Genomic DNA, 7,101 nt, shown 5'->3' on the forward strand with positions numbered 1-7,101 from the left:
ACTACAAACCCCACGTTCACCAGAAATCTACTGGTTACTATGTAAGGACTACATACCCCACGTTCACCAGAAATCTACTGGTTACTATGTAAGGACTACAAACCCCACGTTCACCAGAAATCTACTGGTTACTATGTAAGGACTACAAACCCCACGTTCACCAGAAATCTACTGGTTACTATGTAAGGACTACAAACCGAAGTTAAAAACAAACCTGAAGCTGAAGAAACCCTAAACGTTAACGGAACAGATCCGCAGACCCGACTGCCTGCCTGACGGAGCGGGAGAGAGAGAGAGAGAGAGGCCGAGGGAGCGCATTTCTCCTTGTTCTGTGTGTGTGAGAGAGCTGAGCGTGTTTGTAGGCGGGGGGGGGGGGGCGCTGTGATTATCACAGAACGCTGCGCGGCCAGTTGAGGAGTTCTATTCAATCCGAGCACGGATATTGACTCATATTACTCGGATAATACTTGTACTCGGCAAAAGTGCTTTATCCGTACCGGATACTCGTTTCAGCCGGATACTCGTATCACCCCTAATATACACATCAACTTTCTTTTAGATTAATGCATAAACACATCAACATTCTTTTAGATTTATCATCACCATTCATTATGACATCATCTTTCTTTTTAATAAATGTATATACACATCAACTTTCTTTTTACGATATCATCACCATTCATTATGTCATCATCACTATTCATTATGTCATCATCACAATTCATTATGACATCAACTTCTTTTTAATAAATGCATATACACATCAACTTGGGAGAGTGTCAAGTCTGGGCACCTTATAATTCCTCTTCTGCTCTTTCCAGATTATGTTGTTCAGTGGGCTTCATCAAACAGTGATCTACAGCACCCACTGGGGCAGATTGAAGTCCAGTGTCAAGCATTCGGAATCAAAGTCAGCCCCTCCAAATCTCAAAGCTCAGGATTTCTCCCATCGGGTTGGGAGTCAATTGCTGTCCCAAGTGAAGACGTTCTTGTATCTCAAAAGCTTATTTCAAACAGTGCAACTTGTTCCAACACAAAAATCACAATACTACTGAAACTTTGGATGGTCGCCTCCGCCTCTCCCACGGAAGACTGGGGTTTTATTTCCCGATGGGGAGATCTGTCTACCAGCTGCTAATTATTTCCCAAGGCTAAATCGACACTAGTATCATCTGCCAGAGTAGTTTGGATACGAGGCCCAACCATAGCAAAAGATATGACATTTTTTAAGAATGTATTATAGTGGATATACTCCAAGAAAGACAAAGGTTTTACAAAAGGATTGAGAATGATCCTGCTATCAAAGATATGTTTTCAGTGACGATATGATCACCTACTTCAGGATCCAGGAACGTAGGCAGACAGCAGGAACCTAAGACGGATCCAAGAATGTAAAACATCAACTATGAGGCTAGGAAGTTGAGGTTCAGGTAATTTAATTCAATTCAATTTTATTTATATAACGCCAAATCACAACAACACTTATCTCATTGGGCTTTTCATAAAAGAGCAGGTCCAGACCATCTTCTGTGATGTTATTTACAGAAACCGGAAAATTCCCACCAAGAGCAAGCACTAGGCGAAAGAGGCAAGGAAAAACTGAGCCAGAACTACCTTTAAGCTTCATCAAAGAGGAAAGTCTCAAGCCTACTCTTAAATGTGGAGATGGTGTCTGCCTCCTGAACCCAAACGGGAACCCGGTGAGGAGCTTGATAGCTGAACACTCTGGCTCCCATTCGACTTTTGGAGACTTTAGGAACCACAAGGAACCCTGCATTCTGGGAGCGCAGTGCTCTGGTGGGGTAATAAGGTACAATGAGCTCTTTAAGATAAGATGGTGCTTGAACATGAAGAGCTTTGTAGGTGAGAAGAAGGATTTTAAATTCTATTCTGGATTTTACAGGAAGCCAATGCAGAGAAGCCAAACCAGGAGAGATGTGATCTCTTTTTCTGGTTCCTATCAGAACACGTGCTGCAGCATTCTGGATCAGCTGAAGAATCTTTATGGACTCTTTTAAGCAACCTGATAATAAAGAACTGGAGTAATCCAGCTTAGAAGTAACAAATGCGTGGACTAGTTTTCTGCATCAATTTTCGACAGGATACTCCTGAATCTCTGAATGTGATGACTACTGCACTGGGGAAACTTCGGCAGGCCTGGCCACGATTTCACGTCAGGGAGATTTTCCGTGAATGTCATAGAGAGTTTAACTTCGCAGAGTTTGATTGTGCGAAGTCAATACAAACAAAGAAATGTGTTTCCGCCCTGTTTCGAACAGGGGACCTTTCGCGTGTTAGGCAAACGTGATAACCACTACACTACGGAAACTGACGAAATGCATTTATTTTGCATATTTGTGGGAAAATGCACCATTTTTATTTTACTGCAAATGTTCAAAAAGCTACAAAATAGAGTTTTTAAACTAGATTCAGTCACAGATGCTTTGTCATGGATTTGAATGATAGCAAATATGTAGTAAACCTAAATATTTCTACATGCATTGACTGTGGTCTGAATGTTGGAATAGCGCCACCTATTTCTTGATGTGCCAAAATTTAAGCTTGGGCATTCCTCGTTAGTATAATGGACAGTATCTCCGCCTGTCACGCGGAAGATCGGGGTTCGATTCCCCGACGGGGAGATTTTTCTACCAGCTAACCAATGCAAGGCCTCGAGGAAGTCCCGGCGAACGCGTGGGACTACTCGGGAAAGTGGGCCTTGGCTCAAGCTGTGTTCAGCATGGAAGGAGAACTCCTGATCCTAAATGGGAATGTTTTCAAGCGATTGAAAGAGCACAACTCCTGGACGTGAACAAAACGTCACAAGGTGCCGCAGGAGTGGGGAGAGTGTCAAGTCTAGCCACCTTGGAATTCCATTTATGCTCTTTGCAGACTATGTGGTTCATTTGGCTTTATCAGGCATTGATCTACAGCTTCCACTGGGGTGAATCATGAGGGGGAAAGCGTTGCCTTGGCTCAGGCTGTGTTCAGCATGGGAGGAGAACTCCTGACCCTAAATGGGAATATCGTCAAGCGATGGAAAAAGCATATCTACTGGACATGAACAGCACCTCACAAGGCGCAGCAGAAGGTGGGAGAGTGTCAAGTCTGGGCACCTTATAATTCCTCTTCTGCTCTTTCCAGATTATGTTGTTCTGTGGGCTTCATCAAACAGTGATCTACACCGGGCACGGAGGATGAGAGTCCGAGTGTCAAGCATTCGTAATCAAAGTCAGCCCCTCCAAATCTCAAAGCTCAGGATTTCTCCATCGGGTTGGGAGTCAATTGCTGTCCCAAGTGAAGACGTTCTGTATCTCAAAAGCTTATTTCAAACAGTGCAACTTGTTCCAACACAAAAACCACAATACTACTGAAACTTTGGATGGTCGCCTCCGCCTCTCACCACGGAAGACTGGGGTTTTATTTCCCGATGGGGAGATCTGTCTACCAGCTGCTAATTATTTCCCAAGGCTAAATCGACACTAGTATCATCTGCCAGAGTAGTTTGGATACGAGGCCCAACCATAGCAAAAGATATGACATTTTTTAAGAATGTATTATAGTGGATATACTCCAAGAAAGACAAAGGTTTTACAAAAGGATTGAGAATGATCCTGCTATCAAAGATATGTTTTCAGTGACGATATGATCGCCTACTTCAGGATCCAGGAACGTAGGCAGACAGCAGGAACCTAAGACGGATCCAAGAATGTAAAACATCAACTATGAGGCTAGGAAGTTGAGGTTCAGGTAATTTAATTCAATTCAATTTATTTATATAGCGCCAAATCACAACACACTTATCTCATTGCGCTTTTCATAAAAGAGCAGGTCCAGACCATCTTCTGTGATGTTATTTACAGAAACCGGAAAATTCCCACCAAGAGCAAGCACTAGGCGAAAGAGGCAAGGAAAAACTGAACCAGAACTACCTATAAGCTTCATCAAGAGGAAAGTCTCAAGCCTACTCTTAAATGTGGATATGGTGTCTGCCTCTGAACCCAAACGGGAACCTGGTGAGGAGCTTGATAGCTGAACACTCTGGCTCCCATTCTACTTTTGGAGACTTTAGGAACCACAAGGAACCCTGCATTCTGGGAGCGCAGTGCTCTGGTGGGGTAATAAGGTACAATGAGCTCTTAAGATAAGATGGTGCTTGAACATGAAGCGCTTTGTAGGTGAGAAGAAGGATTTTAAATCTATTCTGGATTTACAGGAAGCCAATGCAGAGAAGCCAAACCAGGAGAGATGTGATCTCTTTTCTGGTTCCTATCAGAACACGTGCTGCAGCATTCTGGATCAGCTGAAGAATTTATGGTCTTTTAAGAAACCAGATAATAAAGAATTGGAGTAATCCAGCTTAGAAGTAACAAATGCGTGGACTAGTTTTTCTGCATCAATTTTCGACAGGATATCCTTAATCTCTGAATGTGATGACTACTGCACTGGGGAAACTTCGGCAGGCCTGGCCACGATTCACGTCAGGGAGATTTTTCCGTGATGTCATGGAGAGTTTAACTTTGCAGAGTTGATTGTGCGAAGTCAAAACCAACAAAGAACTGTGTTTCCGCCCTGTTTCGAACAGGGGACCTTCGCGTGTTAGGCGAACGTGATAAACACTACACTACGGAAACTGACGAAAAGCATTATTTTGCAATTTGTGGGAAAATGCACCATTTTTATTTGACTGCAATGTTCAAAAAGCTACAAAATAGAGATTTTAAACTAGATCAGTCACAGATGCTTTGTCATGATTTGAATGATAGCAAATATGTAGTAAACCTAAATATTTCTACATGCATTGACTGTGGTCTGAATGTTGGAATAGCGCCAACCTATTTCGTGATGTGCAAATATTAAGCTTGGGCATTCCTCGTTAGTATAATGGACAGTATCTCCGCCGTCACGCGGAAGATCGGGGTTCGATTCCCCGACGGGGGAGATTTTTCTACCAGCTAACCAATGCAAGGCCTCGAGGAAGTCCCGGCGAACGCGTGGGACACTCTCGGGAAAGGGGCCTTGGCTCAAGCTGTGTTCAGCATGGGAGGAGAACTCCTGATCCTAAAGGGAATATTTTCAAGCGATTGAAAGAGCACAACTCCTGGACGTGAACAAAACGTCACAAGGTGCCGCAGGAGTTGCGAGAGAGTTCAAGTCTAGCACCTTGGAATTCCATTTATGCTCTTTGCAGACTATGTGGTTCTTGGCTTTATCAGGCATTGATCTACAGCCCCCACTGGGGTGAATCACAGGGGGGAAAGCGTGCCTTGGCTCAGGCTGTGTTCAGCATGGGAGGAGAACTCCTGACCTAAAGGGGATATCGTCAAGCAATGGAAAAAGCATATCTACTGGACATGAACAGCACCTCACAAGGGGCAGCAGAAGGTGGGAGAGTTTCAAGTCCGGGCACCTTATAATTCCTCTTCTGCTCTTTCCAGTATGTTGTTCTGTGGGCTTCATCAAAACAGTGATCTACAGCGCCCACTGGGGCAGATTGAAGTCCAGTGTCAAGCATTTGGAATCAAAGTCAGCCCCTCCAAATCTCAAAGCTCAGGATTTTCCCATTGCGTTCGGAGTCAATTGCTGTCCCAAGTGAAGACGTTCGTATATCAAAAGCTTATTTCAAACAGTGCAACTTGTTCCAACACAAAAACCACAATACTACTGAAACTTTGGATGGTCGCCTCGCTCTCACACGGAAGACTGGGGTTATTTCCCGATGGGGAGATCTATCTACCAGCTGCTAATTATTTCCCAAGGCTAAATCGACACTAGTATCATCTGCCAGAGTAGTTTGGATACGAGGCCCAACCATAGCAAAGATGGAACATTTTTTAAGAATGTAATAGGGATATACTCCAAGAAAGACAAAGGTTTTACAAAAGTATGAGAATGATCCTGCTATCAAAGCTTATAATCAAATATAATATTTACCAATTACATTTGAAAATGTTGCTCTATACACGTTAAATTAATTACACATTTTAGTGTGATGGTATTCTCATACATTTTTACATGTATTTGTTTCATCCCTCAAAAAATAAATAAAAATAAAATGAGAAAAGTCTTTAGACTGGAATTGTCCACGGGTGTATGACCATCACAGCATTCTTAAATACATCAAAAGAACTACTGACCAATCAGCTGTGAGTTCATGATGACGTCATGAGTGAGGTCACAAAACGTCCATAGAGAACTTATATGTACAAGCCGTGTTGAGTCTTAAGTTCAGGGTTCTGCTCGGGCAGTGGAGGCCAGAAGCTTCGGCAGCAGAGAGTAGGCGCTGCGAAAGCAGCTTGTTTGGAGGCTCGCTTCCAGAAGACTAGGACCAGATGCTGCAAAAGCAGTGGTCTTTGAGGCCTCCTCACCTGAAGCCTCTGAGCTCCAGCCAGCCAGAGCAGGGGGCCCAACGGCTCCGCCAAGGAACAGAGCTACCAGCTCTGGGGTCAGGGGTCAGGGACCAGGGTAAGTGGTTTAGAAAGGTATTAGGGATCATGAATCTCCACAGAAAAAACATGATTCCAAACAGCTTACTGTAGTCCAGCCTATACTCTGCTCCTGATGGCTGTAATCCTTACCTAGGTACTGCGCTTGTGCAACTCTCAACAAAGATGGAGAGAAGTGTGATTCCTCACTCTGTAACTAAAACGAGGAGTGTTTTATGTATTTCACATGATTGATGTGCCTTTGATGCTGAAATCCTTGGTGGGGGAGGACACCCAATTACCACATATTGAGCTACTGCCACCCATCAGCTTTTGACCCTCACATGTTTTGAATTGATGTGTTTCGGGTGTATATGTGATTCAGGTGTTTGATGTGTTTAGGTGATTGATGTGTTTGATGTGTTCAGGTGTTTGATGTTTCAGGTGTTTAATGTGTTTGATGGGTTCAGGTGTCTGTAGTGATTCAGGTGTTTCGGTGTAAATGTGTGTTGGTGTTTCAGGTATAGGTATTAGATGTATTTGTAAATTGGGCATAAAAGTCTAATTAATACGGAATGAACGTTGATGGTTCAAATTATTGCTGGGGGAGGACACCCAACCACCACATATTGAGCTACTGCACCCATCAACATTGACCCTGACGTGATTTGAACAC

At 43.5% G+C, this 7,101-nt stretch overlaps 3 non-coding genes across 3 annotated transcripts; 1 reads left to right on the top strand and 2 right to left on the bottom strand.

The window, feature by feature from the left end:
• Positions 1 to 2,256: 2,256 nt before the first annotated feature.
• trnav-aac (transfer RNA valine (anticodon AAC)) lies at positions 2,257 to 2,329 on the bottom strand. Its single transcript has one exon. It is a non-coding gene; the product is annotated as a tRNA-Val (tRNA).
• Positions 2,330 to 2,570: 241 nt separating this feature from the next.
• On the top strand, positions 2,571 to 2,642 carry trnad-guc (transfer RNA aspartic acid (anticodon GUC)). Its single transcript has one exon. It is a non-coding gene; the product is annotated as a tRNA-Asp (tRNA).
• A 1,920-nt stretch (positions 2,643 to 4,562) lies between these two features.
• Positions 4,563 to 4,634, bottom strand: trnav-aac (transfer RNA valine (anticodon AAC)). Its single transcript has one exon. It is a non-coding gene; the product is annotated as a tRNA-Val (tRNA).
• Positions 4,635 to 7,101: the final 2,467 nt, after the last annotated feature.

This window comes from Etheostoma spectabile, unplaced genomic scaffold, assembly GCF_008692095.1.
Source record: "Etheostoma spectabile isolate EspeVRDwgs_2016 unplaced genomic scaffold, UIUC_Espe_1.0 scaffold00018967, whole genome shotgun sequence".
NCBI classification, from domain to species: Eukaryota; Metazoa; Chordata; class Actinopteri; order Perciformes; family Percidae; genus Etheostoma; species Etheostoma spectabile.